The sequence below is a fragment of the Schistocerca piceifrons genome, chromosome 4 (genome assembly GCF_021461385.2).
Source record: "Schistocerca piceifrons isolate TAMUIC-IGC-003096 chromosome 4, iqSchPice1.1, whole genome shotgun sequence".
NCBI lineage: Eukaryota > Metazoa > Arthropoda > Insecta > Orthoptera > Acrididae > Schistocerca > Schistocerca piceifrons.
The window spans coordinates 592354652-592368729 of record NC_060141.1 but is presented as its reverse complement, the minus strand read 5'-3'; positions in this window follow the sequence as shown (position 1 = coordinate 592368729).

Sequence of the window (14078 nt, the reverse complement as noted above, 5' to 3'; positions counted from 1 at the left end):
GTCTGTTTTTGTTTTAAGAGCAGAGATTTCATCATGCAATTCGGTGTTCAACTGTTTGATGGTATTGATTTCGTCTGATACTGCAGCAATGTTGTTGTCTACGTATGTTTTTGCTTTCGTAAAGAATTTACGCTTGTCTTCTTGTCTCTGTGCAGTAATTGTTTCCATGACCTGTTTCTTTACTTTGTTCTGTTCCTGTATAAATTTACGGTAACGCGTTTCACTGTTTTGTAGATGATGTTTAAAACGTTCGTCAATTTGGCTGTTTTGCTGTTCAACTTTCGTATCTACTTTCGCATCCAGTGTGCGTGAAAGTTCTGATGACATTAATTTAAACTCGTCGCGTAACTGTGTTCCGTTTTCAGAACATTGTTTAGTGACTGCACTAATTTCATCTCTAAGTAATTTCGTTGTGGCTGGATGTGTATTACTTAATTCTTGTGCAACAGATCTAATTTCTTCACTACTGTTCCTAGCACAAGCCTTAATTTCCTCACGTAATTGTTCTTTAGTATCGTGACATTGCACGGTAACGGCTGTAATCTGTTCACTAAGTTGTTTGTTCTGTTCATTAAGGTTGTCGTGTTTTTCAGTCAACTGTTTAAGATTTTCATTAAGTTGTTTGAAGTTCTTGTCTTGTTTTTCATTCGACTGTTTGAGATTGTTGTATAATTTTTCATTAAGTTGTTTGTAATTGTTGTCTTGTTTTTCATTAAGTTGTTTGTTCCGGTTGTCGTATTTTTCATTGAGTTGTAGTAATAATGCCATAACATGATCCAACCCAAAATTAGCGACTTTATTTTCTGTGCTGTGTGATGGGGTATCTGCATGTGTCACGTTTTGTGTAACCATTTGGTCATTGTCTGATTCTTGGAAAGGTTTGCCACTTGGATGTGCACTGTGGGTCACTGCATCGGAATCAAATAAATCTGATGTATTTTGACTACATTGTTCATCTTCGTAAGAAACATTTATCTGTTCACTGTGCAAATTTTGCAAATCAGGTGTGTCAAACTGGACATTGTAGCGGAACGTGTCGCGTCATCAATTGTCGTTAAATTTAGTGTGGACATAATTGAATTTGTTTGTTCATCATTTGAAATAAAATCATTACTTGTGGTCGGTACGCACTGATTATCTGTAATTAGAGGATTATCATTATGACACTGAGTGTCGCTAGTATTATCGGTCAATTTATTCGAGTCGGCTTTTTCACTCATTGCGCATCGCGATGTGCTGTTAGCAGTTTATCGCGGCATTTTCACACGTCAAAGCTAAGCACAAAATCAAACAAAGTCAAAGCAAAAATGACACAAATACAACAAAGAGCAATAAATTGCCGATGATCTGTGAAAGAAAGAGTGACGCGTTGGCAAATGCGTTGCGCCAGATGCAAACTACATTTAAGTAAATAAGAGCAGATATATAACTGAATACTTCTCAAAAATTCGCAAAAATACGATCCTGCCCGGTTGTCGACAAGTGTAACCTCCCCACAATAAACCTCCCAACAGAAAAGTTCCGAAACCTCCCAACAGAAAAAATATAATTATTTATAATTCACATTCAGCGTAACCTTCCAACAGATACACTCCAAAACCTCCCAACAGTAAAATTTTGCAACTAACCAATATCACAATGTGACTAACCTCGCAATTAAATTGCGACTCACTTATAACCTTTCAATAATTGACTGTGAATTTAAACTGGTAAATTTTGCACATCAGCAGAGCTGCGTCATGGCTCCAAAAATTCATTCTGAATAAACTGAAAAATTTTACCTCAATTAGGTCGCCGGATAACGCGTACATATCTGCTCCTATATGAAACTAAACTTTTCTGGCACAGCCCAGTGCAATGCTGGCCGATAGATTTGCCATGTATAAAAAGAAAGAACTGATTTTTCTTCACAATAATCAGGATGACCATGGATTGGAGAAATTAGTAAAATCTTTAAATTGAGTTGAATGATTGTCGAAAGTTAATTTTTATAAGAAAGATTATTATTAAAAGATTTCCTTTTAAAAGCATTTACATGGGACTTGATACAACAATACTACATATGTGCGAGGCTGCTTTTACCTTATACTACAACGCTCTGGCACCGCCATCGCTCCCACGACCGGCCCAGCCAACTCCACACACACGACTGCTCGCTACTACTACACAGTTCCTACTGTATACAACACTGCTCTCTGGTCTGAGATTCTCTTACAGCTTACATATCGCAGGCAGCGCGTGAGCAGTCCATCGAAATTACATCTGCTCGAATGCGCTAGCAACAACTTCTTTAATCATGGACCTCTTACAACATTTCGTAACTGCAGAGAGGGAAATAAAGAAATACCTGAACGGTGTACAAGAAGTAATTACAACAGCGGTATACTGCATGATATGAAATACAACTAAATGAATGACTGGCTATAGTACAAAAATTCCAAAATAAATGCATAAAGAAGACATACACGAAATAATCCATTAAACGACATTACTGCTTGCTATAAAAAACATGATATAAAACCAAAACAGTTTTTTTACTTAATTTACGTATATGAGCCGTAAAAAGTAGAAAGAAAAGGTATCTCTGAATTTGCAAGAAGTAGTTTCTACTTTTTACGGCTCATATACTTAAATTAAATAAGAAAACTGTTTTGGTTTTATAATGTACTTTTTATAGCAAGCAGTAACGTCTTTTAATGAATTATTTCGTATATGTCTTCTTCATGCTTTTATTCTGGAATTTTTGTACTATAGCCAGTCATTCATTTAGTTGTATTTTATATCATGCAGTTTCTCGCTATTGTAATTACATCATGCACACCGTTCAGGTGTTTCTTTATTTCCTTCTCTCTGCAGTTACGAGAGATGTTTACAAAATAGCTTGTTTTACCAATCAGCCACTTGTTGGCGGTATTGACTTGAAGTTGCCGTGCGCACAAGTTACATGATGTTTCAGTTTTGTGTTGACTGTAGCAGAGGACACATGGCAGCCCCTAGTGGCTTGCACCTCTGTTCCATTTTACTTTAATTCCGACTATCTGACGCTGTCAGGTATGACCGCAGCTTTGGTATTTTTTGGTACGTTATGCTGTAATATTTAGTTTTAATTTTTTCCGAAGAAGGTGTTCCTTGTAACACCGAAACCTAGGTCACAAATTAATTGTGTTCGTGACTGAGGGCTGTGTTTTTCAAAATTTTGTATTTCTTAATGGATAGATCATCATGACACATATCTTTTTTTAAATTCTTTATTCAAATCATTACATTATACATATTAACCCACTACCTGAATACATTAGTGGGTCCTAATTTCATACACAAATGTGCAGCTCTTTATTGTACACTACAGGTAAATCTTAGATGTAGATGACACATTTAAGTAACAGACCATTTGTTCTGTGACACCTATCCCCTCTTCGCTCTTTCGCAAGGCCATAGACAGGCCGAGGGTAATTTCTTATCGCGGATGCCAAGGCTGAGGATTTTTATTCAGCGTTTAAGCACCTGCTGGGTTCTAACCCGGGACCAATGACATATTCATTATTGGTCAAGGAAGCTAGCCTTCTACCACGGATTCATGGCCATTGTCAATACAATTAGTTATATTTGTATTTTAATTGTTCGAGTAACCAGGATACGTTAAAGGATCTTGAAATGTGACTCAAGACTAAGTTAATCATTGATTTATTTGCTGTAACGACTGACAAAACTCAACGTAAGATTACCAGAGAGCAAAGTTCTGTATAGTTCAAATTAAATTGGAAAATGTGGCTAACACGGTGGGAAGACCAAAAAGTGTGGAAAATTGTATGGAGCTAGCGTAACAAGTTCTGCTTGTCTGGAAGAAGCCATAAATTTAATCAAATTAAGCATTGCAAGCATGTGACAAGCAGCAAAGTATATGGATATTACTAGCTCGACTGCACTATTTACATTCCCTTCAGCAGCTAACGGGCGCCGACAAGCACCAAACATCAACTGAAGATGAAACCTCTTCATTTGATCGGAGTAGAACGGTCTCCCCTCCACACAACCGTCTGGAACAGAATGCCCAAAATTCAAGTCCACGACTCTAAACCCTCTATTCTCTAAAGGAACTCTACGAGCAGGGGATGTTTTGTTAATTTGACGGAAGAGAATAGTGGCTAAGTTCATCGAACAGTAGGGGAAAGTTGATGAAACTTCCCTCCTTTTGCCTACAAGATACTAGTGGATGAACCACAATATAGAGCGACGAGGTGGTGCAGTGGTGTCTGAATTTTCGAAGTGGTGAAGAAAAGAAGTAATATCGCACTCATTTATTCTCTGGGGGCTGTGGGGTGGCCAAGGCACGTACACTGACCTCAGGGGTGAAGACGTTAGCCTGGTTTACAAGAGCTGTGTACTGGGTGGATGCCCGAGTTTCGCGAATTTCCCGTTCCCCACATAGTAGACCCGTTTGACTTAATGACACTGAGCGACTGTGTTCCTGAGAGAAAGGGCGCTACGGGGACACCTCTGGCAGCATGCCGCCAACAACGGCGGGCGTAGAGCTGCCTTCGTACACACACCACTTCAATGTAATCACTATATAACTCCAAAATAGCCCCAGAAAAATGAAATAAAGTCGCGTGGTGATATGTGACAGCAACATTATGTTCGGACAGTAACATCAGATCAATCCTTCACCTTTCTGAAAAAAGAAAAGCTTCCAACAACACAAAACCCGTTCAATGAAATTAAAATGAAATCCAGCCCTTTAGCTACTTACAGGCGTTGATAAATATCAATGGGTACAGTTGAAAATGTGTGCCCCGACCGGGACTCGAACCCAAAACCTCCTCCTTACATGGCATGCGCTCTATCCGTATTTTTTCCCTTCATTTTGTTCGGTATTGTTCGTTGGGTTTGGTCTGAGCGGACGTCACAAGAAATCCGTTCAAGGTGATCGTGTATACCTTTACTCAGTTTTTTATTGCAGAGAGCGAGCAGCCCTCTTTCTTTTCTTTCTTTTTTTTGTGATCGTTGTATTTGGTCGTTGCGGACGTCACATGACATCCGTTGAAGTTCGTTGTTGATCCTTTCACTCAGTTTTTTTTTTTATTACAAAGGCCAACCAGATCCCTTTATGGGTGAAGGGGAGGGGGAGGAGAGGATTGGGTGGGAATGTTGGCCGTAGCCATTGAAAGGATACAGTGCCGGCATTTGCCTGGAGTGACTGCCGGACTGGGAATTGAACCCAGGTCCTCCTGAATGCCAGGCCCGAGCGTTACCGCTCTCTCACCAGGCTCGGAGCCCTCTGACCGAACACGCTGAGCTACCGTGCCAGCATCCGTCTGAGCGACCGAGGACACAGAGGATAGTACTATTCCAGGGAATTATCTCTGACGCGCTCGCCATGAGATCCACATTCTCAACTAACTGTCCACACACTACATTTGCAGTGCCCCTGCCGACTATACTCATTACCCGCGGCAGTCAGCCTACCGATTCCCGTAAGAGTTCGGGCAATGTGAGTGCATCCGCACTGAAGAACATCATTGGCCGGTTAGCCTTATCTCTATGAAGATGGTACCTGTTCTTTCGTACATGTCCGAAAGAACAGATAAAATCTTCATATCACACAAAACTCGTTCGTTACACAGAGTGGGGCCGGCCGGTGTGGCCGAGCGGTTCTAGGCGCTTCACTCTGGAACCGCACGACCGCTACGGTCGCAGGTTCGAATCCTGCCTCGGTCATGGATGTGTGTGATGTCCTTAGGTTAGTTAGATTTAGGTAGTTCTAAGTTCTATGGGACTGATGACCTCAGATGTTAAGTCCCATAGTGGTCAGAGCCATTTGAACCATTTGAACACAGAGTGGGCATCTTCAAACCTTCAAACTTAAGCGTAGCTGACTCAAAAGTCGACGGTTACTATCAAACGACTGTTAACAGTCTTCTATTAAGGCAAGCAAAGTGGCAAGGCCTACTATACCCTAACTGATTTTTAATCATACGTATGACATTAGTGTAACTATAGTACTTCAAGGTCAGACCTGGATTCTTTGTGTCAGCAAAACAAAAGTAAGAACAACAATTGTAGAAATCTTTTTTCCGTATGTATGTTTACTTAATTTTTGGACAGAGCTATAGTACAGGCTTCCCATAATGAACAATTGTCTTCAACGACGTAAAAATGTAACAAAATCTTTTCCTTACTTACGGTATAAACCTGAGCGAGTACAATACAAAAACTCCTCAGAAAAATTTAAATTATTTTCTACTTCCCTGGAACAAAATTTTTCAAAAAAAGCATATTTTCCTGCATCGGGATATTCTGCGCAGAACTTTGTGTCGAAATGTATCAAAGATTTACTTCTTAATTTATTTGACAACGTGAATGAATTACTGTAAAAGAATCTAGTGAGACAATTAATTAGTGAATTGCGGCCACTGCCACTTTTGTGTGTGAAGAACCGTATTCTTACTTCTTACTTCGTTACATTCACGTCGCTACTTACAAAAACCTATTATCTCTGCTTGTACTGACTGTGTGGATTTAAACTGGAAATGATTTAGGTGTAGCACTTAGCTAATTCTGTAGAGAATGGATTACCACCCCAGTGGCAACGAGTCTGCTGAGCTTGCCACCCATCGTTGTTGGGCTGGACGCGTAGTAGACTGGCGCCTGCCCGCCATCCCTGGCACTCCAGCACGCGCAGCCCCTGCGACTCGTAATACCTTGTGAAGGTCTGCGGGCGGGCTCCGCTGCGCCTGCCAGCCAATCACTACTTCCGCCTCTTAGCATCTTTTCTGTCTCTGAAACACTAGAAACTTCAATTAGCGGCGGAGTACGGCTCTTCCATACAACCTCAGCGAAGTACATAATATAATCACTTCATTACCTTTTTTCCAAGAAGGAAACGGGGAAATGTGAAGAAATTAATGAAGGATATTAGCTCTGATAATTTCATCATATTTTACTGCAAAGAAAGGTCACGGTTACAATGCTAATATCGTTTTTGATCATTGACGTGAAAGAGTTACACAGGATACTCTAAAACTTTCGATGCTCCCAAAAGTTTTAGGGTTTCTGTAAAGTTTGGAAGGTAGGAGACGAGATACTGGCAGAAGTAAAGCTGTGAGGACCGGGCGTGAGTCGCGCTTCGGTAGCTCAGATGGTAGAGCACTTGCCCGCGAAAGGCAAAGGTCCCGAGTTCGAGAGCCGGCCGCGGTGGTCTCGCGGTTCTAGGCGCTCAGTCCGGAGCCGCGCGACTGCTACGGTCGCATGTTCGAATCCTACCTCGGGCATGGATGTGTGTGATGTCCTTAGGTTAGTTAGGTTTAAGTAGTTCTAAATTCTAGGAGACTGATGACCACAGATGTTAAGTCCCATAGTGCTCAGAGCCATTTGAACCATTTTGAACCCGAGTTCGAGTCTCGGTCGAGCACACAGTTTTAATCTGCCAGGAAGTTTCATATCAGTGCACACTCCGCTGCAGAGTGGTAAACAATCTCATTCAGGAAACATATTATTGTTGGTATTCAACTATAGATCGGTCCATATAGTCATGAGATGTGTTATGCATTAAATTATGAATGGGTGGCGTAAATTCATGTCAACAACATTTTCTAGTCGCACAGTCCAGTGAGTATACTAAATAAATAACACCGAGTTGTGCACCACACGTAAACAAAAATTTTAAAGAGTAGACGTAGCTTAGTGCACTATAGGCAAATCTGGCACCCGACAAACCCTAAAATCAATGTGGTAAATACTACAGGGCATTCGTTCCAGCTGTTTGTAGACCCAAAAAAACCCATTGACGTTTTAGGCATGTCCTAAGACTATGCAGAATATGTAATATAATAATCTGCCTCACGCCACCTTTTGTGACACACTGTGATATGCTAAATTCTTCAGAACACTACGACAGTGGCCATAAAGTAATGGGCTCCCCAAAGAATAATATAGTATTTCATCAGAAAACTTATACAACAAAATGACTCAACCAAGTGAAGCACCACACAATAAAAACTGTTTTATGGGACTGTTACAATACTTTACTAATTTATCTTTTTCATACTTCTGAAAGAAAACTACAATAATTATGTCAGAATTTACTGACAGTTATTGCTGATAGTGACAGCAAAACATAGTGACATCGTCAAAACAGTTGTTATGCTTCTGTAATAAAGAATTGTCTCACCATGAGATTTTATGACAACCAGACATGGGCTCCACACAAGTTCAAAAATAAAAGCAACTTCGCAACTTGGATCTGCATCTAATGACTTACACATCTGGTCATTTGTAACTCGTCTCAAAATGTGTCAGTTAAATCAGTTCGTCGTTACGCCAAGGATGGCCGAGATACTGATTCAATTTTAAAACTTTCTCAAGGAACTATAGATATTACTTGAAGTGTATTGCCGCCAATGAATGAGCTTTTCATCATAATCAAACCCTATTTTTCTCACCACTCGAGCACTACCATTTCATAATCTAGGATAAGAACTCCACAAAAGTTGTGCAGTATCTGGTATGCAGTGAAACTTACGCAATGCTCTTTCCACTCATGTGAACACTCGTAAAGTTTAGCTTCCCTTGGAATGGCCGGGAGTTACGCACACTGTCATTAACTTATCCCATGCGAGTCTTAATACGAAGGCCTTCGCTTGTGGTGTAGATGAGAGAGCTCCTTAATGAAAAGAAGTGTTTATGATCGGAGTCTTGTCTATTGATGGACACGGACCTCGACGACAGATACTTTTCTCACACAATGACCCCAATTACTGAAAATGAGTCACCAGACGCCGAATGATCGCACACATGCCGCTAATTATCACCCCTTATCCTGTTCTCTGTCATAGGCAGTAATGGCTCTGTAACTCGCGGCCATTCAGTCTCTTTTCTCGTTTTCCAATCTTTGTTTACGTGAGGCAAACTCCATATCTCCCGAGAATTGCGATAGTTTTGCGACCCTGGTATCCGTTTAGTCCTCTGGAGTACCTACTATATGAGGAAGCGAGATAGTCTCCTCCACTTTCTTCAGATTTGTCTCAGCCTCGATCAGCCTGGCCACAATGTTTCCGATTGTTTTAGAGACCTCAAGTACTATTTCGTCTACCGGTTTAATACAACCATTGAACTCCACTCGTTATCTGCCATCTACCTTTTAAACTCTTTACTATTTTCCTTGATTTGTTTCCTATCCACTTGAGCTAGTGTACCAGAAGGTAATAAGGAGGGAGGACTGAGTGCTAGAAAGGCAGATTGACACTTTCAAATTTTTATCAAAACTAAACCTTCTTAAATCATTAGACACAAACTTCCCTTTTGGGTACACCTTCTGTGAATTATATGTCCGAGTGGACATTCAGCAAATAACTTTCAATTAAATAATTCACGGAACTCGCAACTAAATAAAACTACATCCTTTTAAAATTTGAATTCATTGATATTACTTAATCAAAAAACTGTGAAATCATAATGACCATTCACACAGTTAAAATTTACTTTAAATTACTTGACCAGAAAAACCGTAAGACTGTTCTCCTCGACATATATATATATATATATATATATATATATATATATATATATATTACATTAAGACAGTGGTCACACGCTACACAAGGCTCCAGTTGTTTCTTTTTTTTCCTTTTTTTATACGATACCACTTCAGGATGCCTAAATATCAGATTTTACATACAAAATAGGTATTTGAATGTTTTTCGCTGTAATGCGAACCTTTAAAATCACTCTCCTTACATCATACAGAAATACCTCATTCTACATTCCTTTGCTGAGGCGTGGCATGTGACGTGCCCGTAATCATAAAAGTTATGGCGAAGTAACATATCGCCCGGATTTAACATAGGAATTACAACTGCTCCTAAAAGAACCAGTTGCGTAATGTAAGCACAACCTTTAGGAGCAAAATAACGGAATACAATACTGATTTGTCACCACTAGTATCCACACAGGCTGCGTAACTAGAAATGTATGCACATGTTATACAGCATTAATATAGGCGTGAAACACATAATTAGACCTACCTCCTTATTCCTTTGCTGTCCATAGGTCACCCAGAATCCAACATGTCCACCTCTGGGCACAGCTGCACATCTCCATATGCATACCCCGCCTTGAAATCTGTATAAATACTGATGTCTCCCAAGGATCACTGAGTGCCTTTACGCTCATAATTCGCACACAATCAGTACAGAGCATGTCTTGTAGGAATGTTGCAAGAGACCTCCAGAAATGTCTCAGATTATTTGGTGAGTCCGTAGATGGTGGTGTATAAGGGGCGTACGGTATAACTGACCACACTCCCCCCTCCCCGAGTTTTGCGATAATTAAGCCAGTCTGTCCTACCTGTTAGGTGGAGATCTACATCTACATCTACATCTACATTGATACTCCGCAAGCCACCCAACGGTGTGTGGCGGAGGGCACTTTACGTGCCACTGTCATTACCTCCCTTTCCTGTTCCAGTCGCGTATGGTTCGCGGGAAGAACGACTGCCGGAAAGCCTCCGTGCGCGCTCTAATCTCTCTAATTTTACATTCGTGATCTCCTCGGGAAGTATAAGTAGGGGGAAGCAATATATTCGATACCTCATCCAGAAACGCACCCTCTCGAAACCTGGCGAGCAAGCTACACCGCGATGCAGAGCGCCTCTCTTGCAGAGTCTGCCACTTGAGTGCTCTGGCAGCACTGCAATGGCTCTATAAGGGAACATAAAACTACGAGAGCATATGTTCCCTTGTAGAGCCGTAGCAGTGCTATCGGATTTTGAAGGTGCAGTACTACTGACTATGTTTTACGTAATGAAGTGGGAAGAAGTTTCTGAGCAAATAATTTTTCCACAGGATCCCATTATAGTACCTTTATCTAAAAAACAACGTAAAATGAACTTGTTTACACTAATTATAAGCTAAGTATTAATGGTAGGAGGGCAAGGTGCACCGCATGACTAGATTGAAAGGGATCACAGCAACGACTGCACAGTCTGTTAACTTGAGTGTACAATCAGTACAGCTCGTATAAAATCGTACATCTTCGGTTATGACAAAGTAATTTGTTTATTTCTTAATATCAACATTTCTTGGCATTGTAAAATTACTGAAAGGTAGTAGTTACGACCAGCAGACTCCTCCTAATGTGCGGATGGCAAAAGGCAGCTTTTACTAGCAAATATTTATTAATAACAATTACTTGATTCCTGCCAGAATAAATGTGCTTTATCTACGTATCTCTTTGCTGATACCACGACCGATTTCTGCATCGGCACCTCATCCCACTAGCTCTGAAAGCGACAGGTGGCCAGCGTGCGAACCTATCACTCGCTCTTTACTCTGTAGCGCTGCACACTTCACATACGTGAAACAGCAAAACTGGAAATAAAGTAAAATGCGCACTTATCTCCAAATAATTGACACCTTACAACCTGCAGCCTTCTCGAGCCAACATACACTGTCCGCTACTCTGCGCCTGTAGCTCTATTTCCGGTCGAGGATGGCGCCGCCTTCAAGCATCAAAGAGGCTAGCCGTCACAGATGTGCCGCTCCACGGCACACTAGTCTGCTGTGTCCCCCGGTATTTGCCTCTCTCACCTGCCCTTCGTTTTTCCCCTGCTCAGCGTGTTTGCTGTATTCCCAGACCGTTCCCTATCTTCCTCTGTTTTTTTTTCTGTTATATGCTTTGCTCGCAGTGGAATGCCGCCATGTTTTAAAAATTGGATTGCTCTGTGTTTCTGCTAGTTCCGTTTCGCATACCTCGTTAATATCGTTCTGTTAACTTACGGCTACGTTTCCTAGGTTTCAGGCAGCACAAATAGTGCTCACGCCTACCTTCAAAAAGTTCCGACACGAATTCCTCTGGATCTGTTGGACTTGATAAGTAATTCTCATTACCTATCAAGTCCACTCTCGATTGACCCTGACCATGTGCGCAGAAATTAAAAATTGAAAATTCACCATAAAATATAGCATCAACAAATAAGCCTACACACAAGAATATCTTCACACAAAACTTCCAAAAATTCTCAAGGAATACAAAAAACTTCACACGTCGCACAATATTTTAAGAAAACCCTCAAAATACAAATACATACAAACATCAGTACACCACTGCAGGTTAGTGTGTGCCACGCCATCCTACACTGCAGCTGCTAATTAAAGCATAAACCAATGTCAAGTGGACAAACTGTTCACTACAAATGTAAAGTGGGACAAATTGTTCACTACAACTTGTTGTACCCCAAGAAATAATTCACTGTGCTGCGCTGACTGCAGCATGTTCATGGAAATCAGCGGCTGGATGGTGGCAGGGTCGCCTTGAACCGTTGTGCCAGTTTGTTCAGTGATGGAAATTGAGCGCATGCAATGCTATTTGCTTTCACACTGCGGTACTTAAGAGTATGGTGTACTAAAATGGGACGAGCGAGTGGAATGCTTATTGATCTGAAGCTGAATATCAGGAGAAACTAGGTCGAACCGATTTAATACGAGCGTATGTAATTATAATTGCTTTAAAAAATTATATCTGGTGAAACTAAGCCATATTGACATAAGACGAACGGGTGCAATGATCGTTGCTTTGTCAAAACAATAACTAAGTTGTCCTTGTAGTAGGCCACCGCATCCAAGAACAAAGCTAACACTAAGGGTTCAGGTGCTAGCCCAGCTTTCAAAACTGTATAATCACTTCGTACTTAAGAAAAGGCTATCCGGAAGGTTTTCTAGGAGTTAAGAAAACAGGCATTTTTAAATATTTCGACATGCACTTTTCGAATTTTTACTTTGCCAACTCGTATCTTTGCCGCTTGTGCCGCTGTATTGGAAAAATGGCACCAAAAAGAGCTTTTTACAATATCTCTTTCCTCCTCATTTTACGGTGAAAATAGTTATGTAATAAATAAATTGAAGTAATGAAAACTTCCTATAATTTAGGTGATAAGTTTTTTTGCCACAGGTGATAAGGGTCGCGCCGCAGGTATAAAACTATATAAAGCTACGTGTGGCATAGCCGTTGCCCTCACCCCCTCCCCCTCATTCCTGCGCAATATCTGCCGACAGAGTTCAAATATTCTGCCTGAATCGTTAGTATGAGTCTAAAGTTCTACAGAGTCTTTCGCGTTTTTAGAGTCATGACTTCTAAGGAAGTGAGCAGTTTTACTTATGAAAATCCGCTGCAAGAAGATAAGGTGACTGAAGTGGACGAAACAGCATTGAAGACGTTTCCCAAGTCGAGTGTTCAAAGAAAGAATAACAATAGAAAACTCTTGGAGGGCCTGATTTCGATAGTGGTTCGCGATGAGTTTCGAAAACACTGTAGTAATAAGAAATCAATCTCTGCAGCTTTGCTTAGAGGAAACGATGTTGCGACTTTCCACCCACAACTGCGATCCACTACCCCAACATTCAAAGATCATTGTCTTTTGTGCGCTGGTATGAGAATAGCACAGTTTGTAGCGACACAAAGTCAAGCACACTTATGCAATCGTAATGTTGTGTACAGCGTGCGTAAATCGTCGATGAATTATACTGCATCTCTGCCACCGACGGAAGCAGCAGGACGACAACATTCGTTCCGAATCAGTCACCAGGTTCAGCAGTGTTATGAAGCTAAACAAAATGCAGAGCGATGGTGACGGAAAAAAGGAAGACTGGGCTGACTCCCACCACCACATTCGAACCTCCATCTCCAGAAAGCATGTTAAAACTTATTTATTGCAGATGCAAGCAAGTGTGTCTGGGAGCCTTTGGATGCAGAGAAGCTGAATTAAAGTTCTCCGTTGTTTGCTCGAATTGCAATGGTACCTGCGATAACAACTTCCACTATGACACAGCACGAAGAAGTAGAGTCCGCTCTTGAGCCAACGTACGACGAAATCGAGGAACAGGAGGATTACAACGAATCTGATAATGTTGAGGATAATGTGGAAGAAATTTCTATGTGTGACGCTTCGCTCGGTACTAATGACGATGAACTGGCAAAACCCGGTTCATCACGGATACGGAAGTGAAGGAGAATGCACAAAATTTCGTAATAGCGTATTACATGTGGATTAGGCATATTGGGCGTATCACAAAAGAATTACGTCA